At 40.5% G+C, this 18,950-nt stretch overlaps 1 protein-coding gene and 1 long non-coding RNA gene across 2 annotated transcripts in view; one reads left to right on the forward strand and one right to left on the reverse strand.

Moving 5' to 3' along the window:
• DPP4 (dipeptidyl peptidase 4) overlaps positions 1-18,950 on the reverse strand; it is a 108,666-nt gene that overhangs the window by 86,845 nt on the left and 2,871 nt on the right. The gene's annotated exons all lie outside the window — the stretch shown is intronic.
• Positions 1-18,950, forward strand: part of LOC102901482 — a 43,966-nt gene that overhangs the window by 9,313 nt on the left and 15,703 nt on the right. The window contains exons 3-5 of the long non-coding RNA XR_002744815.2: positions 1,086-1,238; positions 5,345-5,401; positions 6,054-6,324. This is a non-coding gene — a long non-coding RNA (uncharacterized LOC102901482). The remainder of the gene's footprint in view (positions 1-1,085; positions 1,239-5,344; positions 5,402-6,053; positions 6,325-18,950) is intronic.

The following is an 18,950-nucleotide window of genomic DNA, read 5'->3' on the forward strand; positions in this document are numbered from 1 at the left end:
TTGGTGCTGACCAGAACATTCCTGATTGTCCCATGAAGACTACATTTCTGGGGAGTTTGGAATTGCAATTAGATTAGGTATGAAGCCTTGGTTTGGTGATTTGGCCTATGTGGCTCCATTTTGGGTTTGTGGTGTCCTTTTTAACAGAAGATTGATTCTAAATCAGGTCATGTGGTTATAAGTAACGTTGCAAAGACCACCCAAAGTCTTTTGGTGGAAACTAGATGATGGCCATGAATAATGAGAAAATAACTTAATCAGACGTTCTTCAATGGGCAACTCAGGGCTCTGGCTTCTACTAGGAAGAACAAAAAATTTCAACACGGTAAATCTATTATGTAAAATGCAATATATATTTTTAAAAACCTTATTAATTTTCTGAGTGTAACTAACTATTAATTTACATTTAGCTTTAATCCAATCAAGGTTCATACTTACTGCCTGCTACCTTGTCAGGCAGTGTACTGGGAATATCATAGTGAACAAGTCAGGCCCATCATGGAGATCACAGTGTTTACAAATGGAGTTTACATTGCTAATCCATCCAAGCTTGCTAGCAAAATCCAAGACCAAATTCCAGAGACGACGGCTTTACTGGTCCCCCAAAAGAATTTTTTTTGGGGGGGGGAGGCTGAGGGAGGATATTAGAATTCCCAGAGGCCACGTGAATGCACTGAGCTGTGGATCTGATATTTAGAGTGTGAGAGTCCCCTAGGGGCTCTTCCTTCCATTTCCCACTCAGGTCTTGCTCTTTTCTCTTTTCACGATCCCGTCTATGCCAAGTATCCCCTGGCATAATAACTCCTCCAAACAAGTTCTCTCGGGCAAAGGTCCCACCTCTCCACCCCTTTCTCCACTTTCATACTCCATCTATTCCAAGGAATGGATTTGATTGGACGTGCACTTTTATTAGGACTTTTGAGGCCAGAACTCTTCCTGATTCTCGAAAGTTGTGGCAAATGTACTCTGTGCATACCGCTGCCACTGCCCTTACCATATTATATTGAAACGACCTGTTGTCTTTCTGTCTCTTGTACCTTGCTTTGGCTGTGGCAGACAAGTTTTATTAATATTTGTATTTCCAGAAACTACAGCAGGGTTGGGCTGGAATGAAATCAGCAACGTACCAAAACCATGAAACACAGAAACAACTGCTTCTTCCAGACGTTCGACATACCACCCAGAAGGCAGTGTGGAGAAGAGGAAAGAGTGAAGATTTTAAAGTCAGACAAGCCTGGGTCTGTCATCCAATTATTATATGCCCGTGGGTCTTTTTCTAACCTACTTCACAGAGTTGTGGAGATTTAATGAGATAATAAATGAGTAACTTCAGCTACTCCCAGAGCTTTCCAAAATGTTGATGATTTCTCCACATATCTCTTTAGCAGGGATCTCTCTGCTGGATCTGAGCTCCTGGATGGCTCAGCCTGGATCACTCAGAAGCCTATCAGAGGCAATTTAGCCAACAGTAATTTAATTATTAATTATTGCTGGCGCTAGCCACACTCACTCCCCCGTGGGCCCCCACACACCAAGTTTGATCCTTCTCCATCAGGCGCCACCTCAGGGAGAGGCGTCACCTGCCACACTGCCCAAGCCAGAAAGCCACAAGTCTTCCTTGATGTCCCCTCATTCGGACGCTACACATCAGCCTCTTCCCTGTCTCTGCTATTTGTCCACACCCCTCTAAGCTCAAAACCTTCACGTGAGTTCGGGCCTTCCTCTCTTCCCATCCAGTTCACTGCAGCTGTCTCCTCTGACTGGCTTCTCTTGTGCTTTCGCTCAGTGCAGCTCTGTCACTTTCCTGTTTACAGTTAATGGCTTCTCCTGCTGAAGGATAAAGCTGGAGTTCCTTGTCATGATCTGATCTCCGCTCTTAACCGCTTCTCCCAACCTCCCCCACCTATGCTAAATTAGGTGCACTTCCAAGCATCGCTGCTCTCTCCTTCGCTTCCAAATCATCACGCACAATGTTTCCTCTGCCTCGTACTCCACTCCCCCTGTTTTTCATTGGATTAGCTCTTAATCTTATGGACTGGACTTCGGTGGGAGCTCCTCTAAGTTTGTCCACCGAACCCCCCTCCTAAGTGAGGTACTTTGCTTCTATGCTCCCTGAGCGCTTCATGCCTCACCTCTTTTTAACAAAATTCTCTCACTCTGTAATGTAATTACTGTTAATCTAAAAAAAAAAAAAATGCCCTGCCTGTTAATTTACCAGCAAAAATGGGTTTATTTGGGAATAGCAAAGAATTGCAATTGGAGACAGGCAAACTATGGCAAAAGCATAGGCAAACCTGTAGAACCAAGGAGAGACAGGCTCTTTCGTAGAGTAAGGGGGAGGTGTTGGGAGGGGCTTTTGCATACAAAAAACCTATTGGCGTAAACCAGGAGTTCAAAGTATAGTGGCTCTTCATTGGCTGAGTTGCAGCAGTCTCTCATTGGCTGGGCTGTCGAGGGGAGTGGGGTGGGAGCCTATCTTGGGCTTGCTGGGATAGTAAAGTAGTAACCACGTACGTGCAAGGCGCATCCTTTCCTGTTGGGTCTGCAGTTGCGGAGGAGTGGTGGAGCGTGAAAACTACCCCTGCCAGCCTTCTGACTCCATTCTAAATAAGACTTCCTTTTATTAATTTTCATATTATCTAATGTAATAATATGTAAGACTATGGTCCCCATGCTAGGTACTAGACATTCTGCTAAGTTCTTGACATGTATTAGCTCCTATGATCTTCCTAATAATTCTATGCGGTGGGTACTGTTACCGTTCCTACTGCACAGACGACGCACAGAAAGGCAAACATTCCTCCCAGTATTACACAGCCAGGATTCGAACCCAAGAGGTCTGACTCCAGTCCATATAATTATATCCGATGCTTTTTTTTGCATCCAGTCATCTCCAAGGATTTTGTCTATGTTATTCACTGATGTACTCTCAGGGCCTAGAATAAATTCTGGCATGTAATAGCTGCTCATAATGTGTTTACAGACACACTGAATGAATAAATGCTAATTCATTTGTGTCCTTCCCTTCTGAGGGGCCAAGGGCTGGGTTTTATTCTGTTTATTCCTAGCAGCTGGCCTGGTACCTAGCACATAATAAAATTGTCAAGCTTGCCTCTCTGCATAGGTTCATTGCCACTCTGAGTTCCAAGATTCTATTTTGCTTCTGTGCTTTTTTGAGACCCTGTATCCACCCCACCAGCCATAACGCACTTTGCTGCATGTCAGTTTTCAGTGTGGATAAAAAAAAAATCTGGTCAGCTGCTGCTTGACAGCTGGAAAAACAGAGCTGCACTGGAGCCAAAACAATTTTGTGCCTCAGATAAGCAGGGAGGAGAGCCTCCTTCCTCATGTGGGTATGTGGGCAGAGGGCTGAATCATCGAGTTCTTTGAGTTCCTTGGAAAAAGATAACTCAAAGGAATATTACACAACATGGAGAAATGAGGAGACTAAGTAGAGGCATGAAAATGACTGGAGTGTTGAAAAATACAAACTATAAGGCTAAAAATAGTTGCGAGAGGAAAAAGCTGTGGGTCAATATTCCAGTGCCCCGAAGGTCTGTGCATGAATGGGTTCCAGTCTGAAGGATGTGGAACAGATGTTCACAGGAGGAAAGGAATGTACATGCAATAATCTTAAGCTGAGACAGTGGGGAGAAGACAACTTATCTAGGGGAAAGACAGCCTGGGCTGCAGCAGACTGTTATAAAACAGTACCCTCGAGTGGTGCGTAACCCAGCCAGAGGGGAAGGGGGTGCACAAGTAATGGGAATGTTTCCCGGGTAGGAGGTGGTACATTTGGGCAATTTTCTTTTTCCATAGATTTAAAGTCCCAGTAGATTTTTAAACTGCATTGCAGAATCTCTCTAGAAACTTTGAAAACTTTGGGTAGGGTGGGGGTAGGGGGCGGGTTAGAATTTTGCGGTCATGCAAACAAACATTCTTTGTTCCACTCTCTGGCTTATTTGGTAGCTAACACTGGACAGACGCACATTGGTACAGTAGACAGAGTGTGGGCGAGTTGCCTACTCAGGCTCTGCCTCATTGTCTTTTTGGAGCAGTGCTTTACAAGAGTATTTAAAGATTTAAGAGGTGTGGCGAGTTAAGTAAAACACTTCTAAAGAGCAGGGGGTAGTCTCCATAAATGGGAGTGGAGTTGTCATTGGTATTCTTTTTTTACCAGCATTATTTAATTTTCCTCCCAGGACTCCTGAGGTATTGCCCCACCGTGACAAAGGTTAGGTAGGACCCAAGTCCGAGGGGCTTATGATTAGAAAGAAGAGACTGAATTGGTTTCCCAGATGGAGTCACTGGCTTCCAAGGATCATGAGGAGTATCTTGTTTGGCAGTTTGTCCTGCAGGCTGTTGCTTGGGCTCCTGGGAAGGGAGGCGCTACAGAAATGTATTGTCATGACTAATGCCCTGAGGGAGGAGGACACCTGTGTTGTACTAAGGTGTATACTCTAACTCTTTCATGTAGGTTCATCTTTTCCACCCACGAATGTACACACTTCATGGGCAGGTATCAGATCTTCTAATTCCTATTTATAACCTTTCTTTTTCTTTCTCAGGGTTTTCAGGAACTAAGAATGCACATATGGAAGAGCGAATGCAAAAATTTAAGATACTTATATTGCTAAACACAAGTAGAATTTTATATAAATATAATTCATAAAAGGTACAAATGGCAAGAATTTCTTTCTACCCAATAATTTTGTGCAACTCCTGATATGCTATCTCTAGTGGTGAAACATGACAGCCCTCGGCCCTACAGAGACCTCCACTTGACAGCTCTAAGTTCCTTCCTGGATCTCAGAGGCTCTAGAATGCAACGTGCCTCACCTCTTCCCCGAACGTCCTGCTGTCCTCTCTAGGCCATACAGCTGCTTTGAGAGAGGAACGACCAAGGCATTCTCACTTTTGAGGGAAGTGAAATAAAACTGCTCAGGCAAACCAGGTTTTCCAATTAAAGTCCACGATCTTCCTGTTTTCCCAAGAATAGCCTCTGTTTTTTCCTATTCTCTATTGAAAGCATAGCTGGTAGACAGTCTTCAGTAACTATCCATCCTCTCTATTGTTTTGAAAGGCAATGCTTAGTAAGTAGGTCATTTATGTTTAGAAATTTCCCTTTGAAGTTTTATTCGAGCACAGAATTTACTAAAAAACAAACAACTCTTTATTATTTTAGTGAAAATCATAAGCTTAACTCAAATATACATAGGATCAGATTCCTGGACCTTTTTTTCTACCCAGTCATCCCTGTGGGCAGTTAAGGCTTATGTATGGGTCAAGTACTTTTAACTAGTGGTTAATGGAATATATGTCATATAAATGTTATTTCTTTTAGGCATTCACTTAATGACTGGGCGGCCGTTGCTAATAATGCAAAGGGATACGAAAACAGGTATGTAAAGGTTAGATTTGAACCATGTGGTAATCCTGATCCTTGACTATTTTTGACCTACGCATGACAATTTAATATAGTACAACCTGATATGTTTAAGGTTTATTCATAAAATAATACATTTTATACGTGTGTCAAATATAAAATTGATATTGGAATAGTAACATATTGCTATTAAGAAAAACTTAAGATAAGTTCAAATATCGTTTTAGATACTGCTGCAACATGGAAACATGATACCATGTTCCATACTATAATATACCAGGACTTGATGAAAGAAGACACAATTGTTTTATTTTGAGCCCACTAATTAAATATCAGTCTCATAACTTATAAAAAATATATTAATTTACTCTCAACCCTAACGTCAATACATTTTATGAAATGACTAGTGTGTTGTTTGAGTCAGAGGTGAACTGTGTTGGGAGATGTAAGAAATCTTCCTTTACCTCACTGAAGACTATGTATTTCAATAAGAAATTCTTTACATTTTTAAACTGCTCTGTATGAATAAATAGTGCTAACACAAAATTAATCAAAAATGACCAGTAAAAATTTTAATTTACCGTTATGATGCGAATTCCAAGAAACGTTTTTGGGTTGAAAAAATTCTGTCCGAATGTAACGCCTCTCCATTATATTTTTGTCCCAGTACACAGAATACAGGAATAATTCACAACTCAAAATTATGCAAAAGAGCTGATGCTCTTCTTCAGTTTGTGTGCATCTAATAGACGGTCTTAATAAAGAAGCTAATGAGTATCTGATAACACCGTGCAGCATAAACATAAGGAGGAACCTAACAGGCTCACTAATCATGGAACAAATCTTTTTCTGTGGACAGCCAGAAAATGCAAAATCATAGAACAACTGCATCTGGACTAGAGGAAAAGAATTCCTGCTCTCCTATTAATTCCAAGAAGGTAGATTAAGACTTCTAATCCCATTAAAGATAAATGCCTTAAAATGCTTGAGTACTTTATTATCAGAGATTTTCCCTCTGGATGCTGCAATTTAAGATTTTTAAAGGAAGAGTTATACTTTAGAGCTCAGGAGAACTGTCTTTTTAAAAAATTTATTTTTAATTCAAGTCTAATTAATATACAATGTTATGTCAGTTTCAGGTGTACCATATAATGATTCCACAATTCTATACATTTCCAGTGCTCATCAAGTTAAATGTAGTCTTAATCCCCTTAATTTATCTCCCCCCGCCCTGCAACCACCAGTATATGCTCTGCATTTAAGAGTCTGTTTTTTGTTTGTCTCTTTTTTTTCTTTGTTTGCTCATTTGTTTTGTGTCTTAAATTCCACATATGAGCGAAATCATGTGGTATTTGTTTTTCTCTGCCTGCCTTATTTCACTTAGCATCGTAGTCTCTAGGTCCACCCATGTTGTTGCAAATGGCAAGATCTCATTATTTTTATGGCTGAGTAATATTCCACGGAAGTCTCCATTTGCGTCAATGGGGAGTATCAATTTATAGTTGTGTTCTATGAAATTCTGTGTGTTGGGATTTGAGCTGTATTAATTGTTTTAGGGCTTTCTGTCAATATTCTTGAGAAACTTAAGAAAGCTTGTGGACAGTCCCAGTGTGCTTTTCCTCCCTCACATCAGTCTCCAGACTCAGCTCTCCCACCTCCCAGTCCCCAGGACCACTTCTTAGTGAAGGCCACCACCACTTCTCCTAGTGGCTTTCTGACTTCTAGTGCCCTCCCTGCTCCTTGGTCTCCTTACCCCTCTGTTGGATCTCTATACTCTGCCCAGAGACATTGTCCTCAATTGTGAGTGTGGTCCTATTGTTTCCAATCCTTTGAGCATTGTCTGTAAATTCCTTTGCAATATCTCCTTTCATCTCCACCATTCCTGCCACCTTCTCAGTGTGACCTTGTTCTTTGTTTCAGGCCTTTTCTCACTCAGTATCCCCTTCCAGGAACTCTCTTTCCGGTAGCATCCCTGGTTTCCTGCACCCAAACAAACAATGCTTGTTTGCAAAGTCTCTGCTTGGAGGCTGTTTCCTCCAACTCACCTTGCCAAATCCTGAAAATCTGAATTTATAGAGCACCTTCACTTTTCTCTCCCTATGGCTCTGATCATACTGATTATCGTAGTCTCTGTTTTTCTGAAACCCTCTCTAGTCTGTAAGCTCCTCAAGGATGGGGACTGTCCTTGCTTCTCTTCTTCACCCTTGTATTCTCAGGGCCTAGCACAAAACTTGGTTCAGAGTAGACCCCAAATGTATGCTTGGTGAGTGCACGCATACATGCTGCTTTGGGCAGAGCTCCTATTCTTGAAAAACTTATAGTCTATTTTATTTTCTGTGCGCTGAAAGACTAGGCGGGATAATAAAAAGAACAAACCTTTAAAATCATCTGAATTTGTATCCCGGCTTTACAATTTCCCAGCCCCATGCATTAGGGTGATTTATCCAACTCTCCTGAGATTTACTATATGAATCAGTATAGGGATAAGAGATGTCTACCTCTTAGGGTTCTTGTAAGTTCTAAAATAAGATCCATTAAACATGTGCTATAACAGGCATGTGTTGGCTTCCTTCCTCTGCCAATAAGCAACTCTGCTTCCACTTAACACAAATCTCTGCTCACCTTTCCAGTGGACTCAAGATGCTCTTCCCTCACATATGTGATTACAAGTTCACACAATTTTAAAAAGTCATATTGAGAGGGGCACCTGGGTGGCTCCATCGGTTAAGCCTCTGACTTTGGCTCAGGTTATGATCTCACAGTTTATGAGTTCAAGCCCCATGTCAGCGGGCTCTGTGCTGACAGCTCAGTGCCTGGAGCCTGCTTCAGATTCTGCGTCTCCCTCTCTCTCTGCCCTTCCCCCACTCATTCTCTCTCTCTTTCTCTCTCTTTCTCAAAAAACAAATAAACATAAAAAATAAAAATGATAAAAATTAAAAAGTCCTATTGAGAAGACATTAAGAGAGTTTATTCATTTATTAAAAACAAGTTCGCAATGGGGCACCTGGGTGGCTCAGTCATTTAAACTGGCTGGCTTTGGCTCAGGTCAAGATTTCATGGTTCGTGAGTTCAAGCCCCGTGCAGGGCTCTGTACTGACATCTCAGAGCGTGGAGCCTGCTTCGGATTCTGTGTCTCCCTCTCTCTGCCCCTCCCCTGCTCACACTCTGTCTGTCTGCCTGTCTGTCTCTCAAAAATAAATAAGCATTAAATTTTTTTAAAAAACCAATGTTCAGAAACATAATACATTAAAACAAGATGTATATAATCAAGAATTTATAAATGTTTAAAGCATCGTACATCAAATACCCTATCTTATTGTGTAGGATAGGTAAATTTAAAATTAGATTTCAATGGGCAAAACTCAGTTTTATGGTGTGGGGTTCAAATCTTAGGCCACTGTTAAATTTTATTATGCATTAATTTAAGTATTAATTGTAACGGAATAAACCTAAACATTTAAATTTTGAATGTAAAATTTAAAACACTAGAATTATATTTTTATACTCAGAATAATGATATAAATTTAATATCAAAATCTTTCTCTAAGCAATAATAGTGATTATTCATTTTACTTGACTCTGAAAGGAGTTAAAAGATATGCAGAAAATAGATCCAAGAACTCCCTCGTTGCTATTATTTTTTCAGTGAAAGCGTGTATCCCAAACTAAGACACAACAGAGTCAGCTCAGATAGCCTTATTTCCACAAAATTTGCAACCCAAGGGCTAGTTTTATATGTGTTCTTCACCGGCTGGATTGTGGCTGATCATGGCCAAGTGTTTTGATGCTGTTGGTTTGGCTCTTAAATGAAACTGGATCCTGACGACAAAGTTCAAGAATTATTGTCGGCTTCTCTGCATAACTTAGAAGCATCTCCAAAGGCATATGTACTATTGCCCTGGCAGACATATATACACGAGTACGGTGTAACACCTCCATCCTCCATGCTTGGCAAGTTTATGTGAATGTTCATTTTTATAGCCGCTAACTTATTAGCTGTGGATTACGTTGTCACTTTGTGTGTTACATTTCCAAGCATAAGAAGTGTGAGTGAGTTCTAAGACATGTGAAATGAAGGATCAGCTCGCAAAAGCTGGTCTTGAAGGCATCAGAGAGTAGGGATAAAGACTTCATCATGCGGATCATAGAGCCTGCCAATTCTTTGATTGACAGCTCTCTGTATGGCAAGTCTTGAGGGATTGGGTATTTAAATCTTAATTACAAAAAAGTGTTACAGAATACTAAAAATCATTCAAGGAAACTGGAAGGCTTATAATGTAGCATTCCTCTATTAATCTCTTATACGGAATAAAATTTGATTGACAAGATCCATACAAATAGTGTAAAGAAATCTAGGAAATCAGAACAAAACTGAAGGGAAAATTTTAAGCCATGTGCCATAAATGTGTCCTATTTTATAAATTAAATTGCTCTACAATCATATACACACAAATAAAACAGATTAAAATGAGCTTTATTATAAGATATAATCCTAACTGGCTTAAAGAACTAAAATCTCAGTAACAAAATGCAAATAAACGAAAATACAATACAAATAGCTGCTTTGCTTAGGAAAAAAATAACACAAGAGCTTATTACAGAAAAAAGAGGGAGGGTGTATTCCAAATGATAGGAATAAAACAACTGTAGAGAAAAAATTTTTAAATAAAAATTGAAAAATATTCAAGAACACCAGTTATGCTCCCAGTGTTCTCAGCTATGTCATTCCCTTATCAATTCATTATTCAATAAACACGTATTAAGAGACTGCTCTGTCCACATCCTTTGCCAAGTGCAGAGAATAAGGAGGTAATGATGTCATGGTCAGAGTCCAGTGGGAAAGCACTCATGAAAACAGGTTATTGCAACAGAACATCATTCACATATAAATAAAGAGCTTGGATGTCTTGTGTTCCCTTCTCGCCCATTGCCACCCTCCATCCTTCTCCACCTTGCCTTTTCCTGGGGAGGCTGATCTGGATAGACTACTGTATCAGTGGGTTTCTTTGTCCTTTGGCTTCTTATTGGGTTCAGCCAACAGGACCCTGGCAGCAGATCGGAGGAAAGGATAAACATGAGGTGAGGCATTGAATCTCTTGCTCCTTCCACAGTGGGCTGCCTGCATCTGTTGACCAAACGTCAGAGCTAATGGTAAGGTTTTCTTGTGTCAATTCAAGAAATGTTTTGTTTCTGTCAGGAAATGTTACCCATTTGAATGTACCACCCGTTTTCTGCCAGGCCTGGACTGATACATTGTGGGAACATAGAGAAAGGAATCCTCTGAATCTGTAAAGACTTCACAGAGGAAGTGGCAGTTGAAGTGAGTCTTTAAGGAAGGGTAGGAGTTCCTGAGGAGATTGGGGAGAAGTTGGAGGTGGCTCCAACATAGGGCAAATGAATGAAGGGAGGGAAGAGATAAAGACAGATTTTTGAGGTGGATTGGGAAGGATCTTGTGTTTTTTTAATGAAGGGGTTTGTATTTAATCCAAAGGCAACAGGCAATAGGTTGTTTTGGTGGTTTTTAAGTAGAAGGTAGCTGATAACAATATAAAGCAATCTTTTGCAAATCTGATTATTACATGAATCCTTTTAATGAAAATGATTTTTCAGAGTTGACTTAAATTATTTTTATTATAATATGTATCCTATAATATACCAACTTTAACTAGTTATATATAAATTCCTTTTGCTTATAGTTTATTAAACAACTAAAGAATCCAAATGAATTTACATATTAAATAAAAACAAAACCATATGAATTCTAAAATTCAAATTAACATTAACTTAATGTGAAAGATTATGTTTTGCTGAAATAAATTCATGAAAAGAATGAATTTTAATAATCATGAAAGAGTTCCCTATGCCTATAATACCTCTTGTTTTTTTTTATTTAAAAAAACAAATTTTTAATGCTTATTTATTTTTGAGAGACAGCGAGAGAAAAAGATTGTGAGAAGGAGAGGGGCAGAGAGAGAGGGAGACACAGAACCAAAGCAGGCTCCAGGCTCTGAGCTGTCAGCATGGAGCCTGATGCGGGGCTTGAACTCATGAACTGTGAGATCATGACTTGAGCCACAGTGGGACGCTTAACTGCCTGAGCCACCCAGACGCACCCTATAATACCTTTTAAGATGATTCAATTCTTTTACTTCTTTTTGCTGCTCAAACTGTTGTGTGTCTTTCACCTATACAACATGCTGTGAAGTTATTTGACCTCCTTTTAATGTATTAAGTCTCCCTCAAGACTGAGCTGCTGAAATAACCATTTTATTATGCTTTGTGGATTTTGAGTCAGGAATTCAGGCTGAACACGGTGGGAATGACTTGTCTTATCCACATGGTATCTGGGACTCAGCTGAGAAGACTCAAGGGCGGAGGTAACTCAATGTGTTCACTCTGGTAGTCGATGCCTGGTGGTTGACTGGAGCTTCAACATAGGCCTTTGCAGGCAGTCTCAACTTCCTCACAGCATGGGACCCTCGGGAGAGTCAGGCTTCTTACGTGGCAGCCCAGGGCTCCCAAGTGTCCCAGCTCACAAAGTAGAACTTGCCTCACATTTTCTGACCAAGCTTCAGGAGTCACACAAGGGTCATTTCCACTGTGTTCTATGGTTACAATGAGCCACAAGTCCTCTCAGATTCAGGGGGAGGGGACATTGATCCCATGTCTTGATGTCTTGATGGGAAGAATGTTGAAGAGTTTTTTTAGCTACTTTTTAAACTTACCACAGGTTATGATAATTGATCTTATCAAACGCAAACACAGTGAACATTAAAAAAGAATCTTTTTCTTGTTTGTTTATATGGTAGTCATCTGGGTGATCTAGAATATGCTTATCAATAGAATAACGATTGAGATGGTTTTTCTTAGGCTTTAAAATTGGCAATTAGGTTTCCAAGCTGAGGACAAATGGATGGTAAGGAACTCCCATTTTAGAGGGCTTCCTGTTAGGCATCAGGTACGCCATTTGGGACTTAGGAAATGGCAAAAAGACTTTGCTTTCTCCTTTCCCATGGAAGACAGAGTGCCATAAGGTTCCCAGGAAGAAACATATAGCATGTGTTACTCTGCCACCATATTGCATGTTCAGAATGGCCAAGGTGGCTCTTTGCCATCTAGGCATATACTTATCTATTTCCCTAGCCAATTGCAGATTTTCCATCCTAGACAAAGAGTGAATATGGAGCACCATTAGTGGAGCACTACAAATCTTCTCAGTCCACTTTGTCAGTCTCTGTTGTGGTGACCAATTTCCACACAGACTTACCAGCCTCCCCAAGTACACCTAGCAGCACCTTTCTTGCAACTTTTCAGTGTGCCTCTGGCTTACTGCCCCAGGGCTTCTCAGCTGCTATGGCTTTGGGGTTCTGTAAATATCACCTTGACACCTCCACATGTGCAACCTGGAGGTGTGGGAAATAAATGGCCATGAAGTAGTTTTTGACCAAGGGCATGGGAACTGATGGTTCAATGCTTACAATGTTTATCACCCGGCATCGTTCTGAATGCATTTCAAAAGGGTCCCCAGAAGATTCTGTGGGATTGAACTTCATTCACCATAATGGTGGCTAATGTCTAAGGACATCTTTTTATTGATTTTCTCTCCTTTTTTTGCTTTTACTCTTCCAAGCCCTGACCTGAACTCATTCCCCAAATCAACTATCTGAATGTAAGTCTTTGTTTCAGGCTCTGCTTTCAGAGATCCAGACTGTGACAAGGTCCGCTGAATTGCTGGATGAATTCATATTGAGGGTGTCCAAGGAGTATTGCCCCAACAGTATCATTGCCCAGGTCAGTGTTGAAGGGGAAGGAGGAGTGTCAGAGAAGCCAGCCTATGTCTCTGTGAGCCAAAAGCCCCAATCTCTGTCGTTATTTATTTAATTAATTTATTATTGAGAGAGAGAGAGAGAGAGAGCACGCACACAAGTGGGGGAGGGGCAGAGAGAAAGGGAGAGAGAGAGAATCTAAAGCAGGATCCATACCACATGGAGCATGACACAGGGCTTGAGATCACAAATTGCGAGATTATGACCTGAGCTGAAGTGGGACACTTAACCGACTGAGCCACTCAGGTGCCCCCCACCCCCAATCTCTGTCTTTACCTATATTGGTCATCTGGCCATTGCTGGCTGATGTGCTCTTTAGTGGCATAGAAACTAGACAAAGGTGACTTCTCTTTTAAGGTTCTCTAGAGTTTTATTATCATCTAAAATACTTGTGTGTGCTAGCCAGCTTCCAAGGTGGACCCTAGTAACTCTTGCTTCTCAAATTCATGCCCTACATAGTCTCCCCTCCCATCTTGGATAGGGCTCACCTATGTAACCAGTAGGATTTTATGTAAATTAGAGTGTGATATTTGAAGCTGGATAGTGAAAGGCATTGTGGCTTCCATCTTGTTATTGCTTGGATCACTTGCTCTAGGAGAAACTGGTTACCATGTCACGAGGGCACTTAAGAAGCTCTAAGAAGATGTCCTTGTGGCAAAAAAATGAGGCTTCCTGCCAATAACCAGCACCAACTTTCCAATTGAATTAATTTCCTATTGCTACCATAACAAATTACTATGAATGTAGTGGCTTAAAACAGTACAGATTTATTATCTTACAGTTGCAGAAGTCATGAATCCAAAATCAGTCCTTCCGGGCTAAAGTCAAGGTGTTGGCAAGGCTGGTTCCTTCAGGAGGTTCAAATGGGAAAAATCTTTCCCTGCCTTTTTTGGCTTCTCAAGACCCCCCACATTCCTTGGTTTATGAGTCCTTTCTTGCATTGCTCCAGCCTCTTGCTTGTGTCTTCACATCTACTATTATTCATCTTTTTTTTTTTCTTTACGATAATCTCTGTGCTCAGTGTGGGGCTCAAACTCACCCTGAGATCAAGAGTCACATGCTCTACCGATTGGGCCAGCCAGGCACCCCTCTACTATTCATCCTAATACTTTTACCTCCATTTTACATAGATTCTGTGATCACACTGGGGCTGCGTGGATAATCCAGTGTCACCTCTCCATTTTAAGATGTTTAATTTAATCACATCTGTAAAGTCCTTTTTTTCCATGTAAGGTAATATATTTACAAATCCTGAGTTTTAGGACATGGACATCTCTGGGGGGCCATTTTCCACCCCACCATAGTAACTATGTGATTGAACCACTTTGGAAGAACATCTTCCATCCCCGATCAAGTCTTCAGATGATCATAGCCTTTACTCACAACTTGACTGCAACCTCGTGGAAGACCTGAGGCAGAAATGCTCAGCCAAACCATTCCTAAATTCCTGAGCCACAGTCATGTGAGATTATATATTTTTATTATTGTTGTAAGCTACCAAATTTAGGGATAATTTGTTACTTAGCAATAGATAATTAATGGAAAATGAAAAGATTCAATAGTATCTAAAATGCCTTTAAAATTTTTTTAAATGTTTTATTTGTTTTTCAGAGCGAGAGAGTGTGAGTGGGGGAGGGGCAGAGAGAGAGGGAGACACAGAATCCGAAGCAGGCTCCAGGCTCTGAGCTGTCAGCACAGAGCCCGATGCGGGGCTAGGACCCACGAACTGTGAGATCATGACCTGAGCCAAAGCCTGACACCTAACCCACTAGCCACCCAGACGCCCCTAGATTTTTTTTTATAAATTCAGCTGTTGGAAGTATTTTTTTAGTTGCAAATAAATGATTTTAAATTTCCTATCATCTTTTTAAGTGAGTGAAGTTTTTGTTGATGTCAAATTCCAAAAATGTGAGGATATAATCATTTAAAAAACCTTATTCAGGGCTGAAGAGGAGTAAGGAAGAATAGAGGGTAATGCTAATTCTTTGTGGAGTGGTGAATATGTTCTAAAATTAGACTGTGGTTATGGATGAAAATTCCTAAATCTATAGCCTAGAGCAGTATACAGTCCAGAAAGAGACATTACCCTTATTACAATTGACAGAAATCAAACGTGCCCTTTTTTTCTGAGCAAACACTGGGAGGGACACAACGTCTTTAGTTTTCCTAGGTTGTTCACAATACAAACATCTTTAAAAAGGTAGTGAGCAAAGGTAGTTGGTGCCTGTGCTAGCAAGGCCTGCAGAAACACAAGAGGCTCATAGAGAATTTTCTCCCAACCATTGAGGGGAAACCGTTGAGGGGAGACCTTTATTTGAGGGGTCAATAATGCCAAAGCATTTACAGGTATATATATATATATATATATATATATATATATATATATATATATATGACATTACAGATATATATATATATATATATATATATATATATATATATATACAGGTATACAGGTATACAGGTATATATATACATGACATTATTTGCCTTTTCCACTCTTATTCTTTCATGTACACAGTAGAGATTTCTAGAGGCTACATGAAATGAGATGATGTCATCACTCTGATGGCTAATAGAATGTGTGCTTCTGTGTTTATGTGTTTTAAAAATTCCTCCATTTTAGGAACCCACAAAACATAACCCACAAAAACCTCTTTGGAGTCCTCAATATTTTTCAAGAGGGTAAAAGAATCCTGAGATAGAAGGTTTGAGGACTGCTGCCCCAGGAAAATCATCAGGGAGACAAGATCTTGGGAGTGCTATTTGTATGATAAGTTAGTCCCTCCCCTCTCCGAGTGGAAAGGAGACTCCAGGAGAATTGCTTCCAGACATTGTAAATGCTCTAAGAAGGGAGGATCAGTATTTCTCTCTTGAGCTGTAAGCCTCCTTAGGCAGTTGATTGCTCAGACTGCTCCTATCCTAGTTTGAGCAGAAAGAGCAAACATTTGGAGAGAGATGATGGGGAAGAGTGAACATCCAGCAGTGCAGTTGTTGGCACTCACACCCTTTGGTGTGGCAAGGGTGCATGATTTTCCTCTGAGTCACTTGAACACTATGTGCGATAGCAGGCTTTAACCATGTTGTCAGTACCCCGCCCAAAAGGATTGGGATGAAGAGGTTCCAGCAGCAAGAGGCTGTGGAGTAGATTACTGGGGAGAGATGAAGGCTGTGGACATTTTAGTAAATTCTAGTAAATGTTTGACTGCTCGCTTTTCAAAAGAAAAGAAAATAGAACTGGTTTATAGTTTTCACCAATTAGTGTAGTGTGAGTTCTCCCACCAGGACTGGTTTCAAGCTACCAATGGATTAATAAACAGCTCCCAAAATTTCTGAAAGTTTAACAATTGGCCAGTATGAGCTGGCTTCAGGTGTAACTGAATAAGAGATTGCAATACACTGAGCTGGATCAGATCTCCTGTACCCAGAACTGAATGGTGAGATGAGCCCTCCTGCAAGAACACGGTGTGCCCTGAAGGGAACATACATTGTGTCCCCCAAAGAGGCATCAGCTGCACTGCAGCCATGTTGAGGGAGTGGGTCATTAGTATAATCAAGTGAAAACCACAACATCACCCTTTCATAGGACCCAATAGTATCTCTTCATAACTCCGATTTCCCCACCCACCCACTCTCACCCAAGTAGTGGACATACTCAAATAAAGGTGAGGATCCCCCCTTTTGTGCCCTACAGGCTTAAGGCCAGGGGTAAACCAGAGTGAGCTGGGGGCAAAGGGGAGTGGGGAACTCTATGAAAAGGAAGTTTTAACTGGATAAAAATGGACTGGCCTGGAAGTCATTTGAAAGTAACTGAAAAGGAGAATTTATCCTGGCACAAATGAATGTGGCAATTGAAGACAAAAATAAAAGTGTCAAGTTTAAGCTCTCACCAATTTCAGACTGTTTGATAAATCAATTGTGTTCATATTAAATTCACTTGAGATTTATTGAAATAAAAACCAAAAAAATTTAATCATCTGGATAACTCACAGAAAAACTGTGAATAGGCTGAAATGGGTACGTGAGTTAGGAAACTTAAATATCTAGAATTCAAAGCTGAAGATCTGATTTAAGGAGACGGTAGCTGGGAAATTGGATGGAGATTGGGGCCAGATTGAAGAGGCAAAATTTCCTTAAGTGATCAGTTTTATATGGTGGGCAAGAAACAAAAGATGTCAAGATTGACTCCTATTTTCCAACTTGGAAGGTTAAATATAGTTTTGTATTTGGGGAACTAAAATTGTTTAAAATTGGCATGAATTGAGAAGACATTATTTTACATGTATGTTGAAGTTGGAAGAGTCTTATCTGAATAATTAGCTAAGATAAAGATGATGAATATGTCCCATGGTGTTAACATTTATGGAGATTCATGTTAATAACATTGTTTTGCTTGTTTTAGAGCTTTATATAAATGGTATTTTATATTCTGTTTGGTCTTCTGGGACTTAATTATTCCACTCATTATGTTTCTAAGATTTATCCATGCTCAGTTGTGTTTAACTATAGTTCATTCATTTCCACTGATGAGTATTCTATTGGGTGAATATATCATAGTTCATTTATCCATTCTTTGATGGATATTTGTGATGTTTTCAGTTTTGGCTTAAATGATGTATACTACTATGAACATTCTCCTGGTTACACATCAGGAATATGGTGAGGAAGACAACAGGGAATTTAAAATGGTTAAATTCTTGTGTTGTGGTAAACTCTGTAGGTGTTTGTTCTATTAGTGTGATTTATAATATACAAATATCTTTTATATTCTCTTTGTATGCATGACATATTATATTTTAAAGGAATAAAATCGTGCTACCAAGAAAATAAGTGGAAAGGGAGAATGGGGAATGTTAGTTTAGAGAGGGAAGGGCTGCACTTTTAAGTGGAGGGGCAGAGGGCTGCCTGGGTGGATCAGTTGGTTGAGCATCCAACTCTTGATTTTGGCTCAGGTCATGATTTCACAGTTTCGTTCATGGGATCGAGTCCTGGGTTGGGCTCTGTGCTGGCAGAGTGGAGCCTCCTTGAGATTCTCTCTCTCTCTCTCTCTCTCTCTCTCTCTCTCTGCCTCTCCCTCTCACTCTCTCTCTCTCTCTCTCTCTCTCTCTGTCACACACACACACACAATAAATAAATAAATAAATAAATAAATACTTGTAAAAAATAATAAATGGAGGGGCAGAGAAGGCTCAATGAGAAGCTGACATTTGGGCAAGACCTGATGAAGGTAAGGGAGTAGCCATGAGGAATTTGGGGAAAGAGTATTAAGATAGATGTCATGTAGGGGTGCCTGGGTGGCTCAGTCGGTTGAGCGTCCGACTTTGGCTTGGGTCATGATCTCACGGTCCGTGGGTTCGAGCCCTGTGTCAGGCTCTGTGCTGACAGCTCAGAGCCTGGAGCCTGTTTCAGATTCTGTGTCTCCCTCTCTCTCTGACCCTCCCCCATTCATGCTCTGTCTCTGTCTGAAAAATAAATAAACATTAAAAAAAAAAAGATAGATGTCATGTAAAAAAGTGAAAAAGAAGACTTGAACAGCTAGTAAAAGGAATCTGTGGGGAGAGAGGAGGAGCATAGCATCAGTTATAACAGCTGTTCCCATTCTTCCTTCCTTTTGAGCTCCTCCTCTGTTTGTCCAGTTGGAACAGCTGTTGCCAGCGGGATTTATGGGCCCTAGAAACAGATCTCTTCCGCTAGCTTCACCAGAGTGAGGAAAATCCCCTTTCCCCTTAGCTTTTGGG

This window comes from Felis catus, chromosome C1 (genome assembly GCF_018350175.1).
Source record: "Felis catus isolate Fca126 chromosome C1, F.catus_Fca126_mat1.0, whole genome shotgun sequence".
Lineage (NCBI taxonomy): Eukaryota > Metazoa > Chordata > Mammalia > Carnivora > Felidae > Felis > Felis catus.